Raw genomic sequence first — 13,576 nt, 5'->3', positions numbered from 1 at the left:
TGTCAGCACAGAGCCTGCTTCAGATGCTCTGTCCCACTCTCTCTCTGCCCCTCCCCTGCTTACGCTCTCTCAAAATAAATAAACTTAAAAATCCTCTCTCTCCCACTGACCCTGCCCTGTGCTCACTCTAAAATAAAAAAAAAAATTTTTTTTTAATTGGTATGTTATTTTAAATGCTGCTGGGATGTTTTGCTTAAATAAAACTGAAAGAATATAGAATATGATTACTCACCTATTTATACCATATAAACAATGCTAGACAAGCAGGAAAGAATTCAGCCTGGTTCATTTCAGTTATTTTATATTTATAAAGTATTTCTTGTCTCCCCTACCCCATCAGACAAGGTAAATGCATGGGTTATATTTTACATAGAATTCCGAGGCTAATCTTAAATGTGTATTTTACTTGAAAACTGCTCCAAAAATTTCAAGCTCAGAAAGATGTTATTCAAGTTAAAAATAAATGCAATTTTCTGGACACTCTCCCACCCCCAACAACCAAAAGAGCAAAATGACTAAGTCGCTTTTATAAAGGATCCAATTTAAACTTAAAATTATAGTTAACATCTAGGTCAAACTGGAAGGGATTTAAGAAATTACTCCCATTCATTAGCAAAAGGGTATCAACCACAAGGATTATTATACACCAGAGAACCTGAAACTGTACCCAGATATGAAGAGTACCAATATGACAAGCTTGAGAAATTCACTTCACAGAATTCATAACCTTCAGCCACCCTCAGACATCCAGGTTATGAAAATGTGAAAGAATTACACAACACATTTCAAATAAACATGACTTCCCATAAACTGAATACAGGTCAGAAGCAACATAAAGGAATTCAACCTGTGTGTGGATATTAAAAATTTAAGAAAACATCTTAAATGTTCAGCAACATAGCATTCAGAACACTGGGGAGCTTTCAATGTACAGCTTAACCTGTTCAAATTTATTTCAAAGATAACTAGATCTAAACACATGCAATCACTAAATTATGTATGCACACATTTTACTCAGAAGACTTACATTACTAATCAACAAGGTTAACTGGTACTATGCACAAAAATATTTTTGCTGGAATTCGTGTATTAAATCATTTTCCATTCCGCTCCCAAGAATAAACCTGAAACCCTTATTTTTGGTCTCACTTTACATGGCATTCCATGTAAATCAACTAGCCATGCTAACAGAAGACTGATGGCACAAATGAGAAGCAGAAGGCTCAATGAGTCCCAATCATTTTCAAACAAGCAATTCATTCATTCATCAAATTGAGTACCACCTACTACAAGAAATATAGTTCCCTGGTAAAGAAGACAAAGTTCCCACTTCAGAGTGGGCAGTTACAGCAGTAACTCATAACACACATTCACAGAAATGAGCCTGAGAAAATTTCTTGGAATCTAGAAAGAGCATAGTCTACCTACTGTTTCTACATAAAACATTTTATATAATATTTGGTTTTAAGTTGCTTTTACTATTTTCTCCACTTGAAAAATTTCAAGTCCTCAAATTTAAGTCGCTAACATTAAGAATCAATCCTCTAACTCTGGGAGAAAAAAAAACCTGTATAACATTAATGTAGCTTTCTAATACCTAACAGATAACTGCACATAGACAGTGCCTATTTATTATTCATTCATGTATAGTAATCTCTATGCCCCACATAGGCTTGAACTCACAACCCCCAGATCAAGAGGGACACACTCCACCAACTGAGCCAGCCAGGCACCCCATTATTATTATTATTACTTTAGAAAGCATTCTTTCAAAACAGTTCGATGAATCAGGATGGGCTCTAGATCAGAATACCTCAGTTCACATTCAGGTTCCTCCTCTTACTTGCTCTTTAAACAAATTATTTAACCTGTTTCCCTAGTTTCCACCAAATAGTACCTATCCCATAAAACTGTTTAAGAGGATTATATATGGCACCGTACATAAGTGTTTACAGAGACTAACAGCAAATAAGCACCCTAATATTAGCCATCACTTATGTAGCAACTAGTAAGATAATACACGCAAGGCAAATGAACCTCAGGCAGTTTAAGACAGTTAAGTTCACACATACAGTAAGTGGTACTAGTTAGCAGAGCCGAACCTAAGTGCTTAAGTCTCCCTAGCACACATGCTTTTTCCACTACACCACACATTATATAATTCAACTACTGGGGGGGGGGGGGGGGGGGACTTACATAAAATCTTGGAGTTAGTAAAGTCTAAGATTTGTAGGTCTCCTAAATACTGACCTCCAGCTTACTACACCAGACCACACTGTTTCCCTGGCAAATTAAATGACTCGTGCAAAAAATTCTCACATTTTCCAGTGAGAATGTAGTATAACATCAAGTCTTGTGATAGACAATTACTGAAAATCATGTAAGTTCTGGTAACTAATCATAAATGTTACTAACAGTCACAGTGCCTATGTGGCTCAGTCTGCTAAACATCCCATTTCAGCTCAGGTCATGATCTCATGGGTTCATGAGTTCGAGCCCTGCATGGGGCTCTCTGCTGTCAGTGCAAAGCCTGCTTCATATCCTCTGTTTCTCTCTCTCTCTCTCTCTGCCCCTCCCCCACTAGCACACGCATTCACACACTCTCAAAAATAAACAAACATTAAAAAATAAATAAATGTTACAGTCAAAATAAAGAAATATGGATAAAGGACATTTTCCTCTTATAATGGTAGGCAGTTGGATACTATGGCCCCTATGAAACTTACTCAACATGAAAACTATCTAAAAGGAGCTCTCTCACTGGAGTAAATGACATTTCTCCCCTTGATAAAAATACATAGGCCAGTGTCTACACAGAAAGCTAAATGTTTCTGGCTAGCAGTCTACTCTCCTATATACTCACTTATTTCTATAAATCCATTAAATATAAGAATGAAAACAAAAACTGTTATTTCTATAAAAACTAAGTTACATCCTTTGGAAGGCCTTGATGAATGAATGGAAAATCTAGAATGATTTTTAACTTGGAAAGTTTCCCAGTGCCTACATTTTCATTCCATTTTAAAGAAACCAATACTAGAAATCATAGGCAATGCTTTTAGGGTATGATTTACAGAAAAAAAGATTAGTAACCCCTTACTCAAAGACAAGAGATTGATCCAAATAAAAATGTTCTAAGTTAAAACATGCAAGTTATCTAACCAATGGTCCTAATCACACAGAGAAGGTCCAAAAGATCTCCACAACACTCTAACATCACTCTCTCCAACAAGGGGTTCTCAAAAGCCTCCTGCCACTTTTCTGCTGCTCTCTGCTCCTAGGAAAGGAGTAAACTGAAAACTATATGTATCCAAGAATGAGGTATCCATCACAGTGAGAAACTGCAGAATAAGGATTTAATTCACTTATAATGAATAGATATTTAATAAATCTTTATTGAACTGACCAAAACCCTTAAGATCCATCAATAAACAAAACAGACAAAAAGCCATGCCTTCACAGAAGTTATAGTGTGTGTTGGGGACACACAGGAGAGACAATGAACACAATCAACAAAGAAATTATATAGTGTTGGAAGGTGGCAAGTGCCATGGAGAAAACAGAGCAAGATACAGGGATCATAAGTAGGGGAGTACAGCTTCAAATAAAATAAGATAGACCTTTTGAAAAACATTTGAAGAACAAAGATTTGAAGACTACAGGTTTGGCCATGATGATTTTTTAGGGAAAAAGTGATCCAAAGAGGGACAACAGCCGATGTAAAGGCTTTTACTTTGCCTATGAGAAGTCATTGCAGGGTTTTGAGGAGACAAGTGATAGAATCTAGTTGCTGAGTTGAAAAAGACCAAAGGGAGCTAGGGAAGAAGCAGGAAGGCCAGTTAGGAGGCTAACTACAGAAATCTAGGCTAGAGATAAGATGGCCAGGACCAGCCTCGAAAGCAATACAGGTGGTAAGAAGTGACTTGATTCTAGATATATTTTCAAGATAAGATAGAACCAAGAATGCCAAGTGTGAAAGAGATAAGTCAGAAATGACTCCAACTTTTTTTTTTGCATGAATGTTGGATGGAGCTACCACCAAATGAGATGGACTAGACTGTATCTGAGGCAGGTTTAAAGAGAAAAATGGAAGTTCAGTTTGAATTGAGTACTTCACCTACAAGCAGAAATGCAGAATAGGTTGTCTGGAGTGCAGAAGGAAAGCCTGGGCCGGAGATATAAATATGGAAGCCATCAGCATATAGGTATTTAAAGCCATGACATTGGATGAGATCACCAGAGAAATATAAAAAGAAAAGTGAACCAAGGACTGAGCACTTCAACTTCAAGAGTAGAGGATGAATCATAAGGCAGAAAGTGCAAAGCAATTAGTGAGGAAAGAAACCCAAAAAACACTGTCCCTGAAGGAGGGGAGTATAAACAAATTAATTTAAGTTCCACTTGTATACAAATCACTTTGCTGAAACCAGATTTAAATTAAAAGTTCTTAATCAGACTGTAGTAAAGTGATATGTAAAATACTAAATCATAACTTTTATAAAAGGAGTGGAACGTTTCTTAAATAATTCCTAGAAATACTCTATTTTCTATTGGAGTCTCTACTAAAATTAGTCTTAGCACTAAAAGTATATTTTGTCTATTTTATCTTTTTAACATAAAAGTCTATAACATTAGAGGAGGAAAAAAAAAAAAAAAGCCTAAATGGTCTGCACTGCCATCTCTCTCAAAGACCAAAAACTCGTTTAAACAGCAAGTCAACAGCCCGGCATACAAATAATTATAAATTGTCATTACTTTTCTTTTTCTAGAGCTCAGATACCACAGGTTAAGTTAATCAAACTGCTTAGTTCATATTGCTTAAGATTTTTTCCCCGTTTGATTTTAATTTTGTGTATAGAAAAAGTAGCATATACTCCTATCTAAATCAATGTTTTCCCTGTGATTTGCATATAAACTACATTTTTAGGATGAGAACATCCAAAGTCATGTTAACAAAAACGGAAAGAGAAAGGAATGAAACTCAACTCTATGCATAACAGTGACTGATGTCATTTCTAAAGAACCAGTTACTCGCTTCTAGCCTCTAAGTAGTCTGGATTTACCTTCAAAATAACTAAAAACTTAAAGAGTACACAGAACAAGCAGCTTATAAGATGTTACCCTCAAATATTTGATGCTCCTGCAAAGCATGGTCTCTCTACATTTCTTTATTACATATTAGAGGTCAGATTCCTGAAAAATCCAAAAGTACTTCCTGAAAATACTAAATTTACTAACAAATGAAATTTTTACAAAGTATTATGAGATCCTTTAGATTAAAACTTTGCTACAGGGGCAGCTGGGTGGCTCAGTCGGTTAAGCGTCTGACTTCAGCTCAGGTCATGATCTCACGGCTTATGGGTTCGAGCCACAAGTTGGGCTCTGTGCTGACAGCTCAGAGCCTGGAGCCTGCTTCGGATTTCACGTCTCCGTTTCTCTCTCTGCCCCTCCCCCCGTTCATGCTCTCTCTCTGTCCCTCTATCTCTCTCTCTCTCAAGAATAAACATTAAAAAAATTAAAAAAAAAAAACTTTGCCACACAAAAATTATAATATTTAACTAAAATTATATCTTCCATATTTTTAAGGAAAATTCTATTTTAACTTTAATAACAGTAACAATCTTGAGTCGTAGAAGTTTCAAAAAAGCGTTCACTTCTTAGGCACTTTAAAAAAGCCATATTGATTGGGCGCCTGGGTGGCTCAATTGGTTAAGCATCTGACTTCAGCTCAGGTCATGATCTCACAGTGAGTTCCGGTCCCGCACCGGGCTCTGTGCTGACAGCTCAGAGCCTGGAGCCTGCTTCAGATTCTGTGTCTCCCTCTCTCTCTGCCCCACTCACACTCTCTCTCTCTCTCTCAAAAAACATTAAAAAAATTTAAAAATTAAATAAAAAAATTAAAAATCCATATTGACTTAATTAACAGCTAATTATTAAAATGTTCTTCCCACATTAAAGCCTACAAACTGGAAGGATGCTTGGGGCCAGAGACCCAAGAAAACACATGCATCAAGCAGAAAAGACTACTGATGCTAAGGGATGACATAGAAAAACCTAAATTGGAACAAAATCATAAATTAATGACTCTTCAGAATGTTGACCCTGAGTCATCAAGAAAAGGTTAATACTCAATATCCCTTACAATTTGAAAGAGCTTAATATTTAAAGAAAGTTTTTCATTGGCTTTCTTTTATTTTAAGCTTCAGTGTGATTATGAGTCTCATAAAGGTAAAGTAAATAGAACACCGCATTCTCTAAGCACACTTGACAGAGATACAGTTATGACCACTCATGCTGTAAAATTAGAAAAGATATTTCTAATTTTACAGAAGAAGATAAACTTTTCTTAGAACCTACAAACAATAAACCCAGCTATTTCTTGTTAGATCTTTGAATGAAACGGGGAGGAGGGAGAGCTTGTTTATCAGAAAGCACAGTAAATATGAAAGCCTACAGCAGGGCACGTCTACCCCAAATACAGATCAACTCCAAAGTACTCAGTGTTATTCTTGCAAAGATCATCCCAGTCTTGTTGGCAACCGTTTTAGCCAAGCTGGAGGCAGTGTGGCCATTTGCCTACTAGGTGAGATAGAACAAGTGCAACCTAATTTAGCAAAAACTCAATTTTTAAATCAATTCCTAAACAATTCAAAGTGCTCTGTTCACCCCAAGGTGTTTATCTATAGCAGGCTACAGCTGTCTAAAATTTTCAAGACTTTCCACAAAGCATCTCAAAAAACCCACAACTTGGAACAGTTAGCTCTTTAAGCAGTGCCTATTCACATACCTTCTAAGGAATCCTTTTCTGATACAGGCCCAACTACGAATTTCGATTCCTCCTTCCTCCCAGAAGGAAAGGCTAAAAGTAAACAGCCCGCTCTTTAACCTGATCAAGCCGCAGCTGTACAAGGTTAGGATGCCGCTCCCGGCGCCGGGAGCTGCCCTTCTCTGGTGCACACATGCTCCTCGACAACCAACGTGCGGAGCTGCACATCCCACACCTGGTGTCTGATTACCGTATGACTTTCCTAGGCTGCCGGTTTGGTTTTCTGCCTAGCTCCCCAAAGCCAAAATTCTCATTGTTGGAAACTGAAGGGGGAGGGGGAATCACTAAGGAAGACACACCCCTCAGGGAGAGGAAGGGATAACTTCCCCCGTCTCGAAGGCGGTCCAGAGATTTTTCCAAACTCTCCCCAAACGCATCTTTCCCAGCCCCAACTCCCCCCCCCTTCCCGACCGTGACCCAGGGACACGCACCCGGCGGTGGGAGGGGGCACTGGGAAGAGGGCCAGCACCGGTTCCCTAAGTATCCGGAGGGGCAGCGAGAACTGAAATTCCAGCATGGCGTAAGCATGGCCCAGCTCCGGCCCAGGGACGCCGCCGGAGACGCGCTCCCTCTGTCCGCCGGCCGAGGAGGCGGTAATCCGCCTTCCTCCTGGGGGCCCACAGGCCCAGCTAAAAATAGGCGCCTCGGTCACCCCAGGGCCCTCTCCGGCCAACCTCGCACCGGGAGACGTCCCCGGGGGACTCCCCGGCCACACTTGTAGGCGCCGCGGCGGAGCCGGGGTCGGGCCCTGGGCGGCCGGGCGAGGCCAAGCGGCCCCTCGGAGCCTTCCCACCGCGGCGGCCCGACCCAGGCAGGAGCTTCACAGTGGCGACCCGGTGCCCGAGGCCTACCCAGCGGGCTGTGGCGGCGGCGGGCGGTGTCCGGGCCCCGGGGCCGCGCCCCCCGTCCAGCGCGGCCCTCCCGCCCGCCCTGGGACACCGCGGCCGGCACAGCCCTCCCTACCCTGGTCCCCAAGGCCGGCGCCCGGCCCGGCGCGGCCTGCTCACCCTTACCCTAAGCAGCCGGGGAAGGAGACCGGGAAGACGCGGCGGCACGGGCACTACAGCCCCGGCCGCCCGCTCAGAGGCGCCGCCGCCGCCGCAGTTGCTCAGGTGCCGTCGCGCCGCCCGGCAGGAAACGGGCGGCTTCGGGGCGGGGCGGCCCCCGGCACGTCCCGGCGTCTGGGCCGGCGGTGCCCGGAGACCGGCCCCTTAAAGGGACAGGCGCCCGCCGCCTTTGCCCTGGCGCACGCGTCCGCGGGCTCCGGTAAGCCCCAGCGTGCCGCTGGCTCGGGATTCCGGGGCTTTCCTCCCGAGGCAAAGTCCCGCAGCTAGGTGGAGGGTGGGAGTCCAGGGTTTGGAGGCTCAGCGGAATTCCCTTCATTCATTAGCCCTGCTCTCGTTCCCTGGCTCCCTCCTTCCCCCAAAGCTGGTTTCGTCTTGCATGGCCCTCCCACTGAAGCACCACCTGGCCCCCTCACTGGTTGTTGTTTTTTTTTTTTAACCTTAACCAAACGATACTCGATTTCACCCTGCGCGTCCCAGATTTCCTCCCAGAAATCACTAGAAAACGAAATCCGCTCCTCTGTCTTCAGAGTTTCTCTGAATTCTCCTTCGGGTAACCCTGGCTTCAAACGGAAAGAGAAATTAAAAACTGACCCAAACAAATTGTGTGCAAATATTATGAAACTGCTGTGTCTGCCAGCTGGTGGCCATTCATTAAGCCAGAGTAAATAACAAGAAGCTGCCTCGGAAAGGAGAGGTTGGCCCGAATCCCTGGTTATTAGTCTGCTCTTTGCTGAGAGGATAGCAGCGATCTTCCTGCTCCACTGGCAAAGGAGATGTGCTGATTACCGTTGCTTATTGCTCATCAGTCTCTTGCAGAATGCCAAGCACTGCCCAGAACATATACAAACACCCCCAGATTCTCCTCAAAAATGATTCAAACGCTTTTAGAGTGTGGCTAGAGATAAATAAAACGAGGACTCTTCACTAACTCCTCCCCCTACGTCCCGACCAAGGAGGAATAAAACCAATCTTTAAGGAATGAACATCAGAACAGTTCCTACACCAACAGAGAATTTCCTGTATATGGGCTGGCTAAAAACGCACTATATGTTTGTATTGTAATTATTTTTGTCTAAGCTTTCTAGAGCACCTCCAAAGTACAAATGAAAACTGAGCAAGAATGTGTTAGCCTGAGATGTTGAGAATTCTGCCAGTCTCCAGCCACTATTTCCTCCAAAAATGCATTCTGTCTTATTTTAACTCCAGAAGTGTCCTTTTTCCTTTCTCAGTAGTGTTAGTCCCTCAGCTGCTCCAATGCCCTCAAAGCAATCTCTCTCTAAACCACTGGCTGTCTCCTAAGCATGTGCCAAAGGATCCAGCTTTATTGAAGAGTGAAGCCATTAAACTCAATACAAAGGGGGAAGTGCATCATTTGTATAATGGAGTTTAAGGACTCTTGATTTAGCTCACAAACAATCACCTAACTTCCTCTGGTTAGTACCAAGACAGGTTTTAGGCTAGAATAAAAATTTTTATCATTTTTCTGACTTCAGTAAAACCTCAGTGTCATTTTAGAGACAGTAATATTTAAGTACATTTGTATATAAGACAGTAAGTCGAGTTTGGGGACATGTTTACCCTAAATATACTAAGTTTTACAGTCAGAACTCACTCATTTTTGTGTGCCATAGTTTGAAATAAAGAACCATAAATGTAACAGCTATTTCAATTTTTCTGGGTGATTGGACTTTGACTTTTTAAAAGGAAAGTGAGTAGATGCTTCATTCTTTATAAGATTTCTATTTATTCACAGCTAAACAAAAAGACTAACTAGAACTGTTATGCATGGTAAGCCCTATTAGGAATTAAGACCTACCCTGTACATTTTTAAATATAGTATAATATAACTATAATTAACATATAATTAACCTAAAATATAATTAATCTTGATTGCTGCTTACTACCTTCCAAAAACTACTGAGACAGCAACTAACCTGCTAAAAAGGATTAGCATCTGAGGTATCACTAAGTGTAACAACTCAGAAATTAAATTTGATTGAAAACTGTAGAGTGTAACACTATCACCTTAAAGAGTACTCGTCTCTTTTTTTTTTTTTTTTAATTTAACAAAGCACAATTTACTGGCGTGCGCCTTCTGATAATAATTCTCTTTGTTCTGAGTTTTGGAAAAGTTTTAAAGACACACAGTACACATCTCTCCAGCAGAGAGAGAAAGCTAGCTATTCCTGTTTTGTCTAGGGAAGATTTCCCAGAAGTGGTGAGTTATACAGAGATTTGAGTAATATGTGAGTAACAGATTACATCTCCTATTCCATCAGATCAGGGATGGCAGAGATGAAAGTATAATGAAGCAATTCACAGAACTAGAAGTAAAGGGCAGATTCCAGGTACACCTTCTCCACCCATTAATGGAATGGAGACGTGCATAGGAACATCTGCGGCTGTAGATTCACAAGTGATCAGCTATCCCAACAAAGTATCTAGCACGTAACTGTGTTTATTGGAAATCTGCATTGTGCCCCTTTGACACATAGTCTCTTCAAGCATATGGTATTCAGGTGCTTTCATGACAAATTACTTGCCACTCTTTGCATGGAGAGGTAGGTTCTGTGTCCCCTCCTCTTGAATCTGCAAAGGCCAATAGGATATGCTAGAAGTAAATGTCCCAAGTTCTGGGCCCAGGCTCTAAGAGATAGGCAGCTCTACTTCCTGTCTCATGGAACCACAGATCTGAGAGCCCTGAGCTACTATGTGAAAAGTCCAACAACTTCGCTGGAAAGACCATGTGGAGAAGTTGTGAGACTACATGGGGAGGAAGAGAGACCCACCTGGGCCTTGCCTTCTAACTGGGCCAGATAAGTGAATGAAGGCTTCCCGAATCCCAGACTTTCTACACCACAAGTTAAATACCACCAGTGGCCCTAGTCAGTACCACATGGAGGAGAAGAATCACCCAGCCAAGCTCTGCTTGAATTTCTCACCCTATATAATTTTTATAATTTTTAAAATGTTTTTATTTATTTTTCGAGAGAGGGAGAGAGAGCGAGCAGGGGAGGAACAGAGAGTGAGGGAGGCAGAGGATCCCAAGGGGGTTCCGCATCGATAGCAGAGAGCCCGATGCGGGGCTCTAACCCATGAACCCTGATATCATGACCTGAGCCAAAGTTGGACACTTAACTAATTGAGCCACCTAGGTGCCCCAATTTTTATGATTTTTAAATGGCTTATTCTTCAATAATAAAGAAGCAGAACAATCTTTGTTTCACTTCTAAATAGCTACAGGAAATATTAAAATCTCATATAAGCAGAAGGGAGTTATCCCAAGACTTCGCTGGGGCCTTTCAAGGGAAACTTGGGCAGGAATGGGCAGAGAGGAAAGGCTACTTTGTAGCTACTTTGTAGCATAATTTAACATTACTGAAACCACAGTCATGTCTCGCATCTTCAAAAACTTGTCCAATGATTGAAAACTAGTGGATTTGATGAAGAAAGATGAACCAGTACTGATTGTGCATATATGCACTGTGCAGGTATTTAATGTACATTATCTCACACAATTACCAAAACCACCCTATAGTATAGCACTGGGCTCACACTGAGTAACTAGCTCAAGGACACAGAACTCAAAAACCAGCACCTAAACCCAGATCTGTTTGACTCCAATCCCTATGCATGTGCCACTGCACTAGGTTGACTCCCAAAACATAAACCCTTAGATATACAAACATTTAAAATGTAAGTTTTGGGGCACCTGAGTGGCTCAGTCAGTTAAGCATCCAACTCTTGATTTTGGCTCAGGTCATGATCTCACGAGACTGAGCTCTGCATCTCGCTCAGCACACTGGGTGTGGAGCCTGTTTAAGATTCTCTCTCTCTGTCACTCCCCTGCTGGCACGTGCACACTCTCTTTCTAAAAAACAAATAAGATGTAAGTTTTCATTTATATGTAGGTTTCAGTTATTCCTGATATCTTTTTTAGCTTATTAGCTTAAATAATGAGCACACATATGACATTCAACCTAATCAGCAATATGAGAATGGCTACCAGCCAGCATCATATAAACTCTTCTAACAGAATTCAGCATTGGAAAATGTACACTTCATCTGAATATACCTAGTAATTGGAAGAAACAAACTTTAAAGCCTCTTTGATTCTATGCACTTCCTTATAAGGATTTTATACACTTCCTTATAAGGAGGTTTTTATTTTTGTTGTTTTTTTTTTTAATATTGAATTTGCAATCACAGAACCTTACTGTGCTCCTTCTTAGCTGAGTGACTTTGGACAAGTCATTTCACTTCTCAGAGTTTTAGTTTCCTCCCTGATTAGCAGATGATACAAGTACTTAGCTCTAAGGGTTAGTGTGAGAACCAAATGAGATCATGTATTTTTTTAAGGTAATCCTACACCCAAAATGGGGCTTGAACTCACAAGCCCTGAGATCAAGGGTTGCATGCCCTACTGACTGAGCCAGCCAGGTGCCCTGAGATCATGTATTTTTAAAAATTTTGAAACTATGGGGTGCCTGGGTGGCTCAGTCGGTTGAGTGTCCAACTTCAGCTCAGGTCATGGTCTCACAGTTGGTGGGTTTGAGCCTTGCATCAGGCTCTGTGCTAACAAACAGCTCAGAACCTGGAGCCTGCTTCAGATTCTGTGTCTCCCTCTCTCTCTTCCCCTCCCCTGCTCATGCTCTGCCTCTCTCTGCCTCTCAAAAATAAATAAATGTTACAAAATTTTTTTTAATTTGAAACTAGAAAATGGTATATAACATATTATTATAGACTAACCACCTTATGACAGTTTCTTACTCATTATAAATATTAAATAAGGTGTTGTTTAAACTAAATTATATCTGAATTATAACTATGATATCAGCTACTTTTCATACACTGCTTATAATTGCTAATTCTAACAACAGTCGAGTGAGATGTAATTGTGCCCATTTTTTAGTTGAGAAAGCAGGCTCAGAGAGTCAAGTAATTTGTTTAGGCCAAATGGCTAATAAGTGGCAGAGCTGAGTCTGAAACTCCCAAATCCAAGCTTCTTCCACTCTACTGCCAACATGCCAACAGGCTAGTTTATAAACTGCTTATACAGCATAAAAAAAAAGGGAGTTAATATCTCTCCTGTCACCTCAGGTGAAATACTCCTACCCATACCAGATAGGTAGGAATCATTCTTATCTCTAAAAACATTACATCTAACTCAACAGTCTCCTCAAACAGCTACTTCAGTGTTTAAATGTTTAGTGTTGCCTTCACTGCTGTGTAATCCTTCTGTTAGTCTAACCTCAACCTTGGACACATGTTTTTTTTTCTTTCTAAGATTTTAGTTAAATTCAAGTTAGTTAACATATAGTTAACATCCAATGCCCCAAAGGCAAGGGAATTAAAAGCAAAAATGAATTATTGGGACCTCATCAAGATAAAAAGCTTCTGCACTGCAAAGGAAACAATCAACAAAACTAAAAGGCAACCAACAGAATGAAAAAGATATTTGCAAATGACATATCAGATAACATGTTCGTATCCAAAATCTATAAAGAACTCACCAAACTCCACACCCAAAAAATAAATAATCCAGCGAAAAAAATGGGCAGAAAACATGAATAGACACTTCTCTAAAGAAGACATCCAGATGGCCAACAGGCACATGAAAAGATGCTCAACGTCATTCCTCACCAGGGAAATACAAATCAAGACCACACTGAAATACCACCTC

The 13,576-nt window shown here is 41.0% G+C and overlaps 1 protein-coding gene across 8 annotated transcripts in view; it reads right to left on the bottom strand.

Moving 5' to 3' along the window:
* Positions 1-7,953, bottom strand: part of KTN1 (kinectin 1) — a 105,236-nt gene extending 97,283 nt beyond the window's left edge. For 7 of the 8 annotated variants that reach the window (XM_019451719.2, XM_019451722.2, XM_019451723.2 and 4 more), the window contains exon 1: positions 7,840-7,952. The gene's annotated coding sequence lies outside the window, so the exon portion shown is untranslated. Of the gene's footprint in view, positions 1-7,839 lie in introns of all 8 variants that reach the window. The other variant, XM_019451721.2, reaches the window with a different exon arrangement.
* Between the last annotated feature and the right edge of the window lie 5,623 nt (positions 7,954-13,576).

This window comes from Panthera pardus, unplaced genomic scaffold (genome assembly GCF_024362965.1).
Source record: "Panthera pardus isolate Hobbes unplaced genomic scaffold, ASM2436296v1 HiC_scaffold_24, whole genome shotgun sequence".
In the NCBI taxonomy this organism is placed as follows: Eukaryota; Metazoa; Chordata; class Mammalia; order Carnivora; family Felidae; genus Panthera; species Panthera pardus.
This window is presented reverse-complemented; position numbering and strand designations above follow the sequence as displayed.